General features: G+C 46.3%; 1 protein-coding gene across 1 annotated transcript in view; it reads right to left on the minus strand.

Annotated features, from left to right (window-relative positions):
- TMEM163 (transmembrane protein 163) overlaps window positions 1–18,389 on the minus strand; it is a 220,790-nt gene that overhangs the window by 23,551 nt on the left and 178,850 nt on the right. The gene's annotated exons all lie outside the window — the stretch shown is intronic.

Consider the following 18,389-nt stretch of genomic DNA (forward strand, 5'->3'; position numbering starts at 1 on the left):
CTTATATGCACATTATCATAACGTACATAATGTCCATTACCATAATGTGAGGCCAAAGATGGAGATCAAAGCACAGTCATTATGAAGATTAAATCAGAGGCTTAGAGAGGTCAGGGGTAGAACATAGGCCCAAAGGGTCTAACTTCAAGTCTCATGAATTTCCTACTGATATATTTGCACTGTCTGAGTGAGTCAACACTCCTTTCTACAGACTTATCTCAAGTGTTTCCTCCTCTCGTAAGTATTTCCTGACAATTCATACTCTATGAACTGACACTTGCACTCCACGCCCCCTTGCTCTGGACCAGGTTCACACGTGTCTCGAGGCACAGCCTTGCGCAGGCTTCCTACATTGTTTCCCTCTCCTACAAGCTCACTAAGAGGAGAGGCCCTTTCTCATCCACCTCAGTATCTATCCCTGTGGCAATAAAAAATGTTTGTGATATGACCCCACACCAATCAGAATGTCTAATATCAAAAAGACAGGAAAGTGAGTGTTGGCGAGGATGTGGAGAACAATGAACCCTCGTGCACTGTTGGTGGGAATGCAAACTGGTGCAGTCTCTATGGAAAACAGTATGAAGATTCCTCAAAAAATTAAAAATAGAACTACCCTATGATCTAGTAATTCCACTACTGGGTATTTACCCAAAGAAAACAAAAACACTAATTCAAAAAAAATACACGCACCCCTAGGTTTATTTCAGCATTATTTACAACAGCCAAGATATGGAAGCAACCTCACCGTCCGTTGATAGATGAATAGACGAAGAACGTGTGGTATATATACTTGGATATAATCGGCTTTATATATAGTGGGGTGTATACTGGAATACAGTGATATATTTAGTGGAATATAGTGCACAACCATAAAAAAGAAGGAAATTTTGCCATTTGCAACAACGCAGATGAACCTAGAGGGCCTTATGCTAAGTGAAATAAAGCAGAGAAAGACAAATACTGTATGATTTCACTTGTATGTGGAATCTACAAAACAAATGATAATAGTAAGAAACAGACTCATAAATACAGAAAACACATTAGTGGCTGCCAGAGGGAAAGGGAATAGGGAAGAATGGGCAAAATGGGTGAAGGGGGTTATGAGGTACAACTTTCCAGTTATAAAATAAGTCAGTCGTAAGAACGAAAAGCACAGCATAGAGAATACAGTCAATCATATTGTAGGAACATTGTATGGTGACAGATGGTGGCTACACTTACTGTGATGAGCATTTGTAATGTATGTAATCGTTGAATCACTATGTTGTACACCTGAAATTACTATTACGTGTCAACTATACCTCGATTAAAAATTTAAAAACCACGTGTGACAGGAGCTACTAAACTATACAGAGGGATGTCAAAATCATAATCAGCAAAGTCTTTTCCAAGCCATTTTATGGAAGACGGAGAAATGTTTATCCACACAGCCACTGTCACCTTAACCCTCGGTGAAAGCCAGGAGCAGAGCATTAAAAACGTAACTCAGTAAAGTTACTCTGGGGGCGGAGGGGGCGCACAGAGGAGAGGCTGACTAGTTCACTAGGCTGACTGGCTCTCCAATGATCAAACGGGATGCTGGAGTATACCTTGAAATGGGAAGAACCGCCACCCCAGGAGTGTTCTTGAGCACCAGCTGTTCCCCTGGGCTTCTGGAGGGAAGCAGGATGTGGGTGAGGGCAAGAATGAAATTCTGCGAAGCCTGACCCTCACACTCATGCTCCCAGAGGCCAGACAGACGTGAGCTGGATCTGTTCTCTGCCAGCCAGGGCTGGGGCACATAGGGGCCTGATGGCGACAACACTCCGCACGCCCGTCACCAGGGTTGCTGAGCACCCCCTTGCCCTGTGGGCAACAGCCCATGATCCCCCAACCCAAACTTCAGGACAGCTTAGGAGAAGCCACCTCGGCCTCTCCCGAACACGGCCTCTACGTGTGACAAAGGCCCAGAGTCCACCTGACTGGAGTGCTTTTCCAAGAGCTAGTAATGCCTCTGTAATTTTCCAACTTCATTGATCCCCAAATGTGAAAAGCAACACCTTAAACTCAATGGAACAAATCACTCAAAGAGCAATTCCAAGGACCTGATGGACTGCTGTGGTACAAAAAGCTTTCCACCCCCACCTCACTGGTCTGCACCAAGACTAATCCTGTCTCACCTAAGAGCCCAAGTCACTGAGACACACCCCCAGCATCACCTCAGACAGCCCCCCAAGTCTGGCCCACGACCAGAGAAGAGAGAGCAGACCTTCTGTACACACGAGGTGGTCTTCAAATCACAGAGCATTATGACTGGAAAAGGACTTCGAGACCAACTAAGGATGGGGAAACTGAGGCTCGGAAAGAGCAGGGGGCTCCCCCAAAGACATCAGAGAAATAGCAGCAGAGCTCAGAGCTCCCAACCATGCTCTGCCCCCCCACGCCCCCACCCCGGGCAGTGGAACACTATCTTCCAATTCTCTAAGCCCAGGCTGGAATGCAGTGAGAGCCGTATGGCTAGTTTTAGGATTCAAAGCAATGAGGGGAGAGCCGAAAATCCCAATCTGGGGCAGGATCCTGGAGCTGATGTACGATATTAGTTGCTGCACACGAGCTCAGGTGAACTTGGTCCTCCAGATCTGGACGTCAGACAGCTCCTCTCCAGGAGGACACCGGGCCCCTGCACTGCCCCACACAGTCTGCTGACCTGGAAGATCAGAGTCACCATGACCTGCTGTACTCCTATAAGATGAAGATCTTTTTCACCTCTTCGCAGTAAACCAAACCCAACCAAATCGACCGGATGAAGCTGACCCCTCTGCCCTCAGCTTTACCACTCTCCCCCCTCTCCCACTGCTCCAGCCACCCCAGCCTCTGCCCTTCTCCTCTAACATGTTGAACATGCTCCTACCACAGGACCTTTGCTTGTGCTGCTCCCTCTCATTCCCTCACTAGCATCACACCTGTGCTCAAGTATCACTTCTGCTCAGTGACGTGCTCCTCGACTGTAATCACTGTAATCCCGTCCCCTGAGCTTTTGTTTAAAACAGCACTTTTCACATTCAAACACGTGTGTGACTATTTAACAAAACTGAAAACTCAGTTCCTCCTTTGACTAACCACATTTCAAGCGCTCAAGAGCCACATATGGCTATTGGTTATCATGCTGGAGAGTGCAGATTTAGAACATTTCCACCATCACAGAAAGTTTGACTGGATAGTGCTGATTTGGAAACAAGCAGGTTATTCTCTCTGAGCTGGAGTACAGCAGTAAGTGGCTAGAGGGTGGTCGAGACAAGTGCAGGACAGGCGCCAGTAAAGATTATGACCCAGCAAATGGTCAAAGAGGCAGTTACGCAAAGCAATCAGCCCTGAGTTCAGCAAAAAAAACAAAAAACAAAAAAACACAGCACTCAAGTTCATCACAAGTGACTAACACCCCGCCTCGAAAAGGCACCTAGGGATTCGTTTCGCTTGTTTCAATTATCATACACCTTTTTATTGAGGTATAATTAACATAGGATAAAAGGAGCAGCTTTCAGACATTTGATGTGATGAACTGTCAATGGTAACAGCCATTTAACCACACCCAAAACAAAATAGAGAACATTTCCCTTATCTTGGAAGGTTCCTTTGTGTCCCTTTCTCCACCCCCACCCCCACCCCACCTCACCCCCCCACCCCCGCAACCATTTTCGGAGTGCAGTCACCGGAGAGTCTATTCCTGAACTTACATAAACGGAGCCGCACTGCATAGACTGCTGCCTGGCTTCTTCTGCTGGGGATGCACCCGTGTGCTGCACGTACCAAGCGTGCTCCGTGCCGTCGGCGTCTGGGGACTGCTTTCACGACCCTCCCCGCGAAAGGTTGGGTTTGGTTTTGGTTTTGGTTTTTGTTTTTTTATAATTCACTCTAAACGCCTCCTGTTGACACCAGGCTTTTTCATTTAGGTTCCCAAGGCAGTTGACAATGCCAGGAGCAGGTGAAGAAACAGGAAGGAAGCCGGCGGGGTCTGATCCCCTCCCCTGACACAGGAGACCATCTGCCATGCAGAGAGCTGTACCAGCAGGTCAAAATACCAGGGTGAAATGAGCGCCGGTGGACAAGCTGCTAGAACCATCTCTCCCAGCAGCCTCTGAAAAGGCCAGCCGGGTCACTGACCAAGATCTTGGCCGTCAGGATGGCCCAACACAACCTTCCAACCCCTTCCACTTGCTAGGCTCAAACAAGTCCCCCTGCTCTCCCTGTTTGTGTTCCCCCAAAATCCGGATGTTGTAGCCCTGATCCCCAGTGTGATGGCACTGAGGGCTGGGGCCTTTAGGAGCTGATTGGGTCCAGAGGGTGATGTCCCCATGAATGGGATTAGCGCCATCTGTGAGCCAGGAAGAGCGCTCCCACCGGACACCACGGATGGTGGCACCCTGCTCTCAGACTTGCCTGCATCCAGAATGGTGAGAAATAAAGGTCTGTGGATTAAGCCACCCAGTCTATGATATTTTGTCACTAGCAGCCAGACACACCAAGACATCCCCCATCCCTCCCGCCGGAATCCCTTACCCCAAAACACAGGTGTGATGTCAGTTCACGCCTGTCAGCCGAAGTCCGCTTTGGCTGGACTCACACTGTCACGTTAAACGGACAACCCGTGTTTCCAGCAGCGCACTGGCTAGCAGGAGCTTCTAACGCCGGAACGCTGCATTTTCTCCATCCTTCCTGCAACCACCCCCATTTTCCCACACAGCCTCACCTCAAAGCATTTTTATTCATGGTGTTGCTCACAGGAAAACCTTTGTAGACATGATTTTTTTTTTTAGTACCACTTGTCACCTCCTACTTTAAGCTTATTCTTTATCATAGGTGACACCAGTAATTGCAAAGTCGAGGTCACAGTGAACAGTGGCCGCTAGCACCAGACAGGGACTGTGTCTGTAAATCTAACCCGCCCATTCCCCCAAGCCCAACACTTTCCCTTCTCATAAGATGTGGGGAATACAGAGGCTCACTTGCTTATGCTTGCAAAAAAAGGCGTCCTTTGCTTTCCTAATGAGGACAAATTTCAAATCATTCTGACACTACATGTGTTACAGAATTACCCAGGGAAATGCTAGTGCTGGCTGAATAATAAATGTGTATCGATTTACGGCCCCAGGTGAAATTAAAAATCACTGTCATTCTCAGATATTTTCATCACAACCCCCCCCACCCATCCCCCCCCAGCAGATGAGAAAAACTGGCAGATGTGGAGGAAATCACACCAAGCATGAGCCCTCAACTCCCCCCCACCCCGCCCCGGTTATTAAATTATATTGACAAATTGCCGTGGATTCACATTAAATGACTTCACAATTTTTAAATTAGCATCAGACCACTTTGATATCAGGAGGGGTCAAGATTGGCGTCCAGACATTCAAACAAGCGGCCAGGAGGTTCTGCAGCCAGTGGACTTGGGGTCACCGGTGGGACTTATGGACAGACTGGAGGACCCTAGTCCCTTGTGATTTCTGGCAAGACTGGTTGACCCGACCATTGAGGCCCTGCGGTCTTGTGAAGGGATCAGGTGCCTGGCTCCACGGGGCGCCTCAGTGCTGAAAGTGCCAAGGTCACCAGATGCTGCAGAGAAGGGCAAGATGGCGTCAGCTGACACACTGTGACGGTCTCGGGGACAAGGGGGTACTTTCAAGTGCTTGGCTGCCATGCCAAGACGCAGCCTGGCTTCTGTCACATGAGGCATCAGTCTGACTGCCGTTTTCTGATGCGAGCGAGGGAGGCAGGGCTCTCGGGGGGACATGCGCCCTGACCCCGGAACACTGACTGCCATGGGATGGCACGTGAGCCCTGCTGGCTGGACGCACACACCTTTCTCCCCCGTGACCATGGGACACTGAAAGGACAGGACACCTCCAGGGTTCCCTACAATGTGAACAAAGCATGACAACCCCTCCGCTGAGCCCTCCTGACAGAGGCACTGCGGCATGGGACCAGCTCTGTTCCGCAAAGGAAGTAGGAGCTTCGGGCTGCCTGCTTCTCTCCCTCTGTTGGTACGAAGAAGACACCACTGAACAGCACGGCAACACCCGTCTCAAACTAGAGGGTTCCCTACATAACAGGCAGAACAACGCACCAGTACTACTACTGACGCCCATTAGAGACAAGGCTCTTTTCCAAAGCCTTAATGAACAATTTCCTCTTATTTTAAACATGAGCATTTCAAGACTCCTGCTGGGTAGAAATTATGACCACAAACGGAGAGGCTAAGCAACCCAACTCGGGTCAGGTCACGCGGCTGGTCAGACACATAGAAGATATTCAAACCCCCAGCTGTCTGACCTAAACTCTCCTACCTTTCACCCCTAGGAACGTGTACAACAATCTTCCTCTAAAGTTGCCCGATGGCCCTGACTCGCAATTTTGATTCAACAAAAGAAAAAGAATAATTCACAATGCTCAGAACATTGCTCTAGGTATTTGACAACGCCTTAAAAATCAAAAGAGATTCCAACTTAAGATACTGGAATGGACACACATAGGCAGGTTTTGTAAGGCCCACTATGTGGCAACACAGGGATTTTGTTTCTCGTTGTTGTTGTTATTGTTGTTGTTTGAAGCAGGAACCCACAAGGACAAAGAAAACAAGAACAGCAGCCACGAAACTGTGTGAGCTGGGAAAGCAGACAAAAGAGCTGCAGCAGCCTGAAAGGTGCAAAAACTGGTGGAATCTTAGGGCAGAGGGTGAAGTGGAGAAGCTACGAATCAGAACCCCCGAAGGCTCAGGAATCAATGCCACGAGGCACTCCTGGAAGGGGAGTGAAAGACGGAAGACCTCCCCTGCTGTCCGAAGTGTGCTGATGCCGTTCCCCAACAGGCATGCAAGCCCCTGCAATGCAGACAGCCAAATAAAGCGTCTCTGCACTGGGCATGCCGCGTGCAGCTGAACGCAGGGGTCACAGCGTTGAAAAGAAGAGGGATTAAGGGAATTTACCTACTACGCTGAAAAACTGACTAACCCAGAAGAACAGAGAAAATGACTTGAAGTGCATAAAATAAAATATATAGACTTATAAAAGAAACCAATTATATTAGCATGCACCTAATAAAATATAAAAAAACTCTGCTTTAGTAAGTGCTTCTAAATGAATGTATTGAGTAGCAAAACAGCAGATCAATTAAGAACAGTAATGTAGTGAGAAGCACAAAAAATATTTTGAGATATCTGCCAAAACCTTGTCTAAGATTGCTTAGACAATATCTGACTTTCACTGGTGACAAAGTTACAAGGACACTAATATTACCGACTGTGATTTATTGCCTGATTTTATGATGGAAGAAAAGGTGAAGTTTCAGATAAAGGTTAAATGAAAATAAAGACATGATTTCTTTCCAATTAAAGTGCCTGGATATTCTAAATACCCTCCATGGACCCAAAAACTAGGTTAAAAACTCCTGTCCTAGCATTAAGATCATATTTGAGAAATCTCACCCACACACAATCATAAATATATTTTTCTTAAATATTATCAGACAGCCAATAATCACCAGACTTTGGGGAAGCCAGAACACTGTGGGCAAACGGAAGATCTTACAAGCTTCCAGAGAGGGACAAAAGGACTTTAAAAAACAACAAGGGGCGCCTGGGTGGCTCAGTCTGTTAAGCGTCTGCCTTCAGCTCAGGTCAAGATCCCAGGCCCGCATTGTATCTGGGGCTCTCTGCTCAATGGGGAGCCTGCTTCTTCTCCCTCTTCCTCTGCCCCTCCCCTTGCTTATGCTTTCTCTCTGTCAAATAAATAAATAAAATCTTAAAAAAAAAAAAAAAAACATACAACCAGGGGCGCCTGGGTGGCTCAGTCATTAAGCATCTGCCTTCAGCTCAGGTCATGATCCCGGGGTCCTGGGATCGAGCCCCGCATCGGGCTCCTTGCTCAGCGGGAAGCCTGCTTCTCCCTCTCCCACTCCCCCTGCTTGTGTTCCCTCTCTCGCTGTGTCTCTCTCTGTCAAATAAATAAATAAAATCTTAGAAAAAAAAAAAACAATAAAAACTGGTTATTAGAATAGCATTAAACTTCTAAAAAGCAACACTAGAAATTAGAGGACAATGGATTAATGCCTCATAAACTCCTTTCCATCCAGGCAAACTACCAAATAAAGTATGAGGATAGAACAGCAACATTTTCAGACATTTAAAGTCTCAAAAAATTTTGCCTTCCTTGTATGTGTTCTTAGAAAGCTACTTAAAGATGTGCTCCTCCAAAATAGTGGAGTAAACCATGAAAGACAACAACATGGGGTCCAGTAAGATACAATCCAAGAGAAAAATAAAATGAATCCCCAGGATTACAATGAATGATATCTCAAGATGACAACTGAGGAGCAGACCTACAGTGTGCACATATGTGTGTGTGTGTGTGTGTGTGTGTGTAATTTATATCCCATTTTCATTTTATTAGTATCAGGGGACACACAATGTAATACAGGAAAGAACAAAACCAATCATGCAAGACTACATAGCTCAGCTATGAATAGCGTTTACCATCATCATCATAATAATGCTGACTATTGATCTAATCAAAATACCAATGCAAATGTACTGGGGGGTAACCAGGCAATGGGGGATGGTTAAAGAGCCAACCAGAGAAGGAAGTCAAGAAATCATGCCTGTAACTGACAAAGCCAGAAGGAGCAACATAGGCATGTTACTTAGAGACACAGAGGTTGAAAGTTATCAATGGCTGCCTCTAGAGTGGGGTTATTTTTTATAATGACTCTTGCAGAACAACAGGCCATTTAAATCATAAACATGCATGACTTGGATAAAAATCAAAACAACATAAAGAAAATATTTCAGGGCAGTAATTTGTGAGTACATTAGTCCGAAGACGCGAACCAGTAGGAGACCAATAGTAAGAGATGCACTGCAAGGAACTGACTTGTGTGATCATGGGGGGCTGGCAAGACAAGTCCGGGATCCCTGGGTGGGCCGTCAGGAAGGGCAGGCTGGGACGCAGGCACCAGCTGAAGTTGCTCTCCATGGACAGAACTTCTTCCTCAAGGAAGCCTCAGCACTGCTTTAAAAGCCTTTCACCTGACTGGATCAGGCCCACTCAGATTAGTGAGGATCATCTCCTTTACTGAAAATCAACTGATGATAGCTGCTAATCACTTCCATGAAATTCCTTCCCAGCAACACTAGGTTAGCGTTTGACGGAAGAGCTGGAGACCACAGCCTGGCAGTTGACAGAGAAACGTGACATGGCGCTGGGTGACACACTTCCGCTCCTGGCCCGCTCTGTGTGATGGTTGCCCTAAGAGCTCCCACTTGTGGTTCAGTCACTGGAGAATCTGAATTGCTTCTTACACGTATACATATCAGGGCTCCATCAGAGGTCCTGATCTGGCAGAGTGTGAGGCCAGAGAACCTCAAAGCTGCCCAGCACCAAAAAGATACGATGTGAGGAACACACTTCTGTGCACAAACTATTTTTGTCAGCTCCTTCCATAAATGACTATTTTGTCTCTTAGTCTGAAAACACAACAGGGGAAAAAAAAACGCCAAAAGCAAAAACTAAAAAGGAAAAATAAAAACATAAAACTCACTTACCTGCCCCCAAAAACCAAGTGTGAACAAAATAACAAATAAAAAATTACTGAAGATGAGAGCTTAATGAAGTAGAAAGCAAATTAACGTGATCCACGAAATCAAATGCAGGGTTTCCAAGAAGATGAGTAAACTTTTGGTACGCTAGATTAAGAGACAAAGAGCAAGAGCACAAATAAACATCAGCAACAAAACAGGGCACATAAGTACAGATGGATCCAAGATTTAAAAAAATCTTATGCGAATAATATGAGCAACTTTAATGCAGTAAATTTGAAAGCCTAGATAAAATGGGCAATTTCTAGAAAAACAAGTTTTGAAAATTGTTGCAAAAACTATAAAAATGAGAAAGCAAGGAAAAAATCAGTAATAGTGGTGATAATTATAATAGAAGTAAAAAACACCAGCTTTAGCACAAAGTGCTGAATACTTTTTAAAATGCTTTTTACATGCATTAACTGGGCTGATCCTTACAACTCTGTGGGGCAGGTACTAAGGTTGTGTTTATTATACGTATTTTAGAGAGAGGAAAACTGGAGCCAAAGAGATGAGGTAACTTTTCCCCGTGTCACAGCTAATTCACAGAGGCAGTCTGGCTCTAGAGTTCACTATCTTTTTTTTTTTTTTTAAGATTTTATTTATTTATTTGACAGAGAGAGACACAGCGAGAGAAGGAACACAAACAGGGGGAATAGGAGAGGGAGAAGCAGGCTTCCCTCTGAGCAGGGAGCCCGATGCGGGGCTCGATCCCAGGACACTGGGATCATGACCTGAGCCGAAGGCAGATGCTTAATGACTGAGCCACCCAGGTGCCCCAGAGTTCACTATCTTAACAGAGAACAGAACTATCTTAACAGAGAACACTATCTTAACACTATCTTACTGCCCCTCCAAAAGGCAACAGGCTCAATTTTGCAAGTAAGTTCTACTAAAACTTAAAGGAATAATTCCTACACTATTACCAGTATGCCAGGGCACAGAAAAAGAACAGAAAAGCTACCCTAACTACATAACTATGCAACATAACTCCTTATATGTGGTGCCCAAGGGCAGGTGCTTTAGACTAACATCACTTAGGGGCATAGATGCAAAAATCCTAAATGAAATAGTAAGGGAAAATGAGCAAGGAATTAAAAGAATAACACTTTCTGGCCAAATAGGGTTTATTCCAAGAATTCAAGGATGCCTCAATATTAGAATATTAATTCAAAATATTAACCTCTTAAAGGAAAAGAAACATCTCAGTATATACAGAAATAGTACTCAAAATTCAGCATTTATTTGTGATTTTTAAAACAACACCCCCTAGCAAACAAGAAATTGAATAGTCACTCCAAAATCAGCAGCCAACTATTCAATATTGTATTGAAGACCTTGGCTAATAAGAAAAAAAAAAGGGGAAATATTAGAATTAGAAAGGAAAGACGAATTGCCGTTTATATAATATATCCAAAATAATCAACTGATAAACAAAACAAAAATCAGGAAGATTATCCAAATATCATTAGTTTTATGCAGTAAAAATATAGAAAATGAAATATTAACCCTTAAAATAGCAACAAAGCTCACAAAATATAAAGGAATAATCTTAATAAAAATGTATCAAATCCTCATGGAGAACAAACCTTCACTACAGGACATGAAGACTTTACGGAGAAAGACAAAATGGAAGGGAGCACTAGAAGTTACAGGTGGGGAGGAAGGGCTGGAAAGAAAACGCCTGGGTAGAAAGTGCAGCAAGGGAGTGACTAAAGGTGCCATAAAGAGAAGGAATGAGTGTAGAAATGAGATTTCCAAGGAGATGGGCAAGGAGGGAGCTCAAAGGGCTAAGTGTGGGCAGGGGAGAAGCCCTGAGAGAGAAGGAAGGATGAAAGGAGACTGAAAACAGAAGTGTGGGAAGGAGACTGGCCACCCTGGCTCCATCCTCCGCATCAAGTGGAGACTCTGAGAGCACAGTAATGAGCAGCGTAAGAATACAGAAAGAACTCCTACCAACCCAAGCTACAGCGCAGTGCTGAACGCCAAACACTTTGCAGTAATTACAGGTTGTTGCACGAGGAGGAGCCTACAGCACCACCCAGCCTGAGCTGGGAACAGATCAAATCCTACAAATCAAAAGCCTACAAATCCAAGAATCAGTCACTTCTGCAAGTAGGAAGACCCTTGGGGAAAGTTCTCAGCTGTGACCTTGCAAGTACAATCCTAAAACATCCTTTACAAGAGTCGTAGCTCTAGTTTTGTTCTTAAGAGTGAAATCCCATCTGAGGTTCCTGCTGGAACACCACTGACCTCCGAAGGCTCTGCAGAGCCAGCCCAACCTTCAAGCGTGGCAGACACTCAGCAACACTTGTTGAACCGATGCACCAATGAAAGAAGAGGGCCACCACGCCAGAGCCACCTTCACATTCGGCAAGGACTGGAAAGGAAAAAGAGCAAGAAAAGGAACGACTGAGAGGGGTTCCCATTTATTGCTAGAAACTCCTTCGTTCTGGTGAGTGGGCTGGCATCTGAGGCAAGAACTTAGTAGAGAGATGGTCAAGGGGAGGCCTGAAGGACAACCTTGCTACTCAAGGAAGAATCAAAATTATGCCAAGCAATCATTTCTGACCTACAACACAAAGTTATTTTTCCCTTCTTCCTTTGCCCCCTTCTCCTTTGCATTTTTCTCTCTCAATTCCTTCCTCCTACCCAGGGATACTGGTGTACACAGGAAACAGAAATGAGAGAGAGAGAGAAAGAGAGAGAGAGAGAGAGAAAGGAACAGACTCCTACTGCCACTGCTGTGCCCATAACAGCCTCCTCCTCCCGTGCCTCACCCCTACCTGCCTTCCCTGCTAGAGCCTTCCTTGCCGATTCCCACTCTCCCATCAGATGGCATGTGGAGGGTCCCCTGCTCTGAGAACACCCCAGTACACCTCCTCCACCTCCAGGCTTGACATGGAAGCGTTCTCTGTGTTCTCATGTGATTGTTTCTATCACAACCCATATCACCATAAACTGAATGTATCGGTTGATGGGGCTTTCGCCAACTGTGAGCTCCCTGGGAGCAGCGGCCAGCTCCTGTGAGAAGTCAAGGGCTTTGCAGGGCAACGAGAAAACTCTAGCCACTAGTGCTACTTGACTTTGAATCCCCAGTGCCTAGGCAGAGGGTCTAGGGATTAGTAGACATTCAAACGGTAGCAATTATTATCATCAACATATGGCCATGTATTATTTATTGCCAGGCTGTAGTTATTCTTTTAATTACAACTGTAATCACTATTCCTGCCACACGACCACAGAAGGAGGTTGGACGCAGACGCTGGCCGAGAGCTCCAGGTGAAGCAGTCTCAGTCTACTACAGGCAAGGGAGGCTAATGAGCTGGTCCGACTGAACGGGACACTGACAGGAAGCTCATGGGCAAGAATGGGACTTCTATGGCCTTGGTATCAGAACCAAGATCACCTTCCTCTTTTGTGAAGCACGACAGTTTATGGAGCACTTCCACATTCCTGACATCATTTAACTCTCAGTCTCTGTGGTAGAGTAGGTGGCCAGACACCCAGTTACACAGAAGGAACTCTGGCTGAGAGAGGAACCGTGATTGGCTACCAGTCACACACCCGGTGAGTGGGGAGGTAGCCTTGGAGGTCAGGTCTTCCAACAGCGTGTTGACTGATCTCCCATAGACTGGCCCAGGACTGGCCACGGCCACCTGAAGCCGGAGAGAGAACACTACAGTTCCAGCCAGCCAGAGGGGAGAGCAGGGGCCCAGTGAAAGGGATGAGCGGCCCAGTCTGAAATTACCTCAGGCCACCACTTGGGGTGACACTGATCAGCGATTCAGAAACATCAAGATTTGAAGGGCATCATCAAACGTGAAGGGCAGCAGGCACCACAGTGCACTGTCTTCTAACAACTGTTATTTTAAAGAAACAGCTCATTCGATCCTTGTCCTAAGCCTCTGACACAGTATTAGCTCCATTTTACACATGAGGAAGCGCGGGGTCAGGGAGGCTAGGCGACTTGCCTGTGCTGATCTTGGGGGTAAGAAGAGGCAGGGAGGGGACCCACGCCTCCAACAGGTCAGCCTGCCGTATCCACATACCTTCCGCCATGCTAAGCAGCTTCCCTAAAGCGCTTCCTTCCATGTGATTCCACGCATCCCATGACTCCCCCGTTTCCATACTCGTCCTGCTGCCTTCTCCATCGCTTCTTGGTTAACCTGCCTGTGGGGCTTTCAAGAGACAAATAATGTGCACAGAGAATGGTAAGGGGTGGAGGTACCAGCAGTAGCCAGGAAGGCCAGGCATGGGACCCGTTGAGGGCCCGGACGTCCCCTCTAGGACAGCCCTGGCAGCAGCCCCTCTGAGTATAAGAACCCAGGAGGGCCAGACCTGAGAAGCCAAAAGAACAGGACCATCTAAGCCCAAGAGTACCGGCAGCTGAGACAGCCCTGGACTAGGAGACATGGGCTTAAGGCTAGGCTCAGCCACCAGCCAGCTGACCACCCTGGGAAGACCACTTCAGCTTCAGAGCCCCCACGTCCCAGCAAAAGGAGACACATGCCACCTGTCCCTTCTTACCTAAGCAGGGTGTGGCAGGGCTGAAAAGAGGAAGAGGATGACGTTCTTCTCAAAGCAACTCACAGACATAAGGCAACCATTACACTTGAGGCCCTGCCCACTCTCCCCACTTCTAGAACCACGGTCCACATAGTTTCTGAGAAGGCTCTTTTAGAACCTGACTCATTAACGAGCCGACGCGATCACGTGCAGGTTGTGTGGAGCAGACTTACACCATCTAGTCATGAAGCCCTGGCAGCAGACGGCACGGACTCCGTGCTGGGGCCCCGGGGAGCCGGCTGGCCTGGCTTCTCCAGCAGGACACCGATGGCCGGGCGACACTGCCGCAGCTCAGAGTCACCGTACTCCGCGCTTGGGCAATGCCAAACTGTAGAGCTTTCTTATTCAAAGCTTACACGTTCCTGCAATTATTCTCACCCTGAGAAGGGTGCAGCTACATTAAAAAGAAAGCCACCAGGGGCGCCTGGGTGGCTCAGTCGTTAAGCGTCTGCCTTCGGCTCTGGTCATGATCCCAGGGTCCTGGGATCGAGCCCCTAGTTGGGCTCTCTGCTCAGCAGGAAGCCTGCTTCTCCCTCTCCCTCTGCCTGCCGCTCCCCCTGCTTGTGCTCTCTCTCTCTCACAAGTAAATGAATAAAATCTTGAAAAAGAGAGAGAGAAAGAAAGAGCAGAAGAGCCACCAGGAAACAGGCCTGGGGTCAGGAAAATGCTGCTTCTGACAAACCCACAGTAAAAACAACCTGATAGAAATCATACCTAAAAGGGCAGCTCTGCTTCCATAGCTTGGCTATTATAAATAATGCTGCAATAAGCAGAGGGGTGCATATACCCTTTTGGATTTGTGTTTTAGTATCCCTTGGGTAAATACCCAGCAGTGTGACTACTGGACAGTAGGGTAGTTCTACTTTTAACTTTTTGAGGAACCTCCATACTCTTTTCCACAGTGGCTGCACCAGCTTGCATTCCCACCAACAGTGCATGAGGGTTCCTCCAAGTGTCCATGGACTGATGAATGGATAAAGAGGATGTGGTGTATATATACAATGGAATATTTTTATTTATTTTTTATTTTTTTATTTTTTTAAGATTTTATTTATTTATTTGACAGAGAGAGACATAGCGAGAGAGGGAACACAAGCAGAGGGAGTGGGAGAGGGAGAAGCAGGCTTCCCGCCAAGCAGGGAGCCCAATGTGGGGCTCGACCCCAGAACCCTGGGACCATGACCTGAGCCGAAGGCAGACACTTCACAGCTGAGCCACCCAGGTGCCCCTATATAATGGAATATTACTCAGCCATAAAAAAGAATGAAATATTGCCATTTGCAACGACACGGACGGAGGTAAACAATATAACGCTAAGCGAAATAAGTCAGTCAGAGAAAGACAAATACCATATGATTTCACTCGTGTGGAATTTAAGAAACAAAACAAATGGACAAAGGAAAAGAAAGAGACAAAGCAAGAAATAGACTCTTAACTCTAGAGAACAAACATGGTTACCACAGGGGCGGTGGGTGGGGGGATGGGTGAAATAGGTGATGGGGATTAAGGAGGGCACCTGTGATAAGCACAGGGTGATGTATGGAATTGTTGAATCACTACATTGTACACCTGAAACTAACATAACAATATATGTTAAATACACTGGAATTAAGAAGAAAAAAAAAAGGCAGTTCCGCAGTTGAGGGCAAGGGCAAGGCTGTAACTCAGACCTAAAATCATGCCGTCATGGCCCTGAAGACCAGTCTCCCAGGTTTCAACCGCCACAGGCATACTTTATTTGACCTACACAAAATTGCCCACCCACTCCCAACCAGCGTTTTCAAAAATGTTTAATGAGTTGCCAATTTATTTCACACTAAACAGAGGCTTCCACAATCTCTTGAAAACTTGGAAGATTTGACAGCCCTCAGTCCACAGCCCTGCACAGCAAGTCTGCCTGGCACCACTAGAGGGCAGGCCTTTCCTCCAGGCATACTCTTGCCACAGACAACTGGTTGCACTTGAGCTTCTGCTTTCCGGACTGGCTTCTGTGAGCAGCTGATTACATCTGATCTAAATTACATCCTAATTTAGATGTGGACAAACGCTGGTGCTGAGTGACCGCAGGCCAGGGATCGGGGATCTGGCTATGGCCTGCGGCCTTCCCCAAACGTCTAGAGCACAGAGTGGGAAGCCAAAGACTGGGGATGGAAACACTGTCGCTACCACTTTGCAGCCTTTACCGGGCCCCCGTGTGCCACTCAGCTGATCAGAAGGCCTTCTATCTGGAGACGGGAGCTTGTGTGCCTTTGTTATCTTTCCATAATGCTGAAGACTGAAAACAAAACAATAAAACCACCTTGTTCTTTTCTTCAGAGTTCTGAGGAGATGACCATAAATGGGTCTGATTCTTAAATCCCACACCAGGACCGATAAAAGATGCAGTGGGTGTGAGTTCTCCAAGGACAGGGCCTGTCTGGGGTAAAACCATGGAGCTCTTCGCCCTCTCGGAACCCCACATGGGACAGGGCATCGGACATTTTTATCCTGGTGTGGCATTTCAGTTGGTGAGCTGCTTCCCGTAGGAGCATTTGCACCACAGGATGTGAGACTGTTCCCAGGTAAAAATGGTTCCACCATCAAGAGAAAGACAAGGAGGGCCCCTGCAAAGGCCCATGAGCGCAGCTGCCCGTTCCTTGTCACATTAGCCCCGCTGCAAATTAATTTTTAATGCCTAAATGAATGAACATGTCAACTAGCCTAGTGCTGAAAATTCCCGCCGATAAACAGAGTGGAGGCAATTTCCATCCCCTGTAAAACTCAAAGATGTTATCTGACTGACATCTTAGTTAATCACACTTAATGCTAAGATTCAGGTTCTGACAGAATAGAACATAGGATAGCAAGTTTGATGGAGGAAAAGGATGGAAAAGTCCAGGATCCCAGGCCAGAGTGAGATCACAGTGAGGAGATGAGAGTGAGGCATCACAATCGTGAGAGTGGGAGCACAGAGTAGTAAACAGTACTATTCCCCCCTCAGCTAGCTCTGCTTCTGACTCAGACTGAAAGCCGTGGGTGGGTGTCAGTCTTTCCTCACTTTCGCTGAGATATTAGAGAATAAGCTTCTGGCCAGCTGTGATGACAAACAGCGAAGATCCTGGTGAGTTATTAAAGGACCGGCTTGGACCTCAATTTCAGTTGGGGAAGGGGAAAGCAACTTAAAGCAGACACTTCCGTACCTCTCGTAAATGCAGTATCAAGTCCCACTTCATTTTAATCTTCCCCATGAACACATGCAATACCTCGCCCCGGGAAGGATTAACGTGTATTTTTCTAAAAGTGAAATGGGGCGCCTGGGTGGCTCAGTTGGTTAAGCGACTGCCTTCGGCTCAGGTCATGATCCTGGAGTCCCTGGATCGAGTCCCACATCGGGCTCCCTGCTCGGCGGGGAGTCTGTTTCTCCCTCTGACCCTCCCCCCTCTCATGTGCTTTCTCTCTCTCATTCTCTCTCTCTCAAATAAATAAATAAAATCTTTAAAAAAAATAAAAAATAAAATAAAATAAAATAAAATAAAAAAAATAAAAGTGAAATGAAGGGTCTAAGAATTTAGGCCTGGTATAAGATGGCGCATGTAGCCAAACTCAAAACAAATCACATCCTAAGAGAAGAGCCCATATTTTTTTGCATTTAAATCACTATGCAACTTGTATATAGAGAATCATCATAATGGCTTCATCTCCATCTCTTGGTAAGTCAGTCAGTTGCCTTCTATGAAGATAACCTGATAGGAGACGTTAAAGCACTTTTTTTTTTCCTCCAGCACTCCTAAGAGAAGAGGGAAGAAAGGAATCAGAGTGCAGGTAATAGCTCTCACCCAAAGAACAAAGAGTCAAAGACACACTTTAATATGAAATTGTGTCCTCCACTTTCCGCATCCAAATGTCAGTTCTGCCAAAAAAAAAATCCAATGTGAATGGATTTATGCAAGGTGCAAAAGAGGAAAATAATTATTACAATAAACATTGACTAGACAAAGAACAACAGATGCAAACAACACAGATTGGATCACTCTGCTATATAAAAACATCCCGTTTCTTTTCACATAAAAGACATCTCGCTTTAAAAGTAGTCAAAACATCTAAGGAGAGACACACAGAACCCAGAACCTAGTACCATCTCAACTACGTGAAGTTTTTTCCTCTTGCCCAGGGCTTCACTCTGCCAAATCATTCACACTCTGCAGTGAGTTCTTCTGGACTCCTAAAATGCTGTATA

This window comes from Halichoerus grypus, chromosome 4 (assembly GCF_964656455.1).
Source record: "Halichoerus grypus chromosome 4, mHalGry1.hap1.1, whole genome shotgun sequence".
Taxonomy (NCBI): domain Eukaryota; kingdom Metazoa; phylum Chordata; class Mammalia; order Carnivora; family Phocidae; genus Halichoerus; species Halichoerus grypus.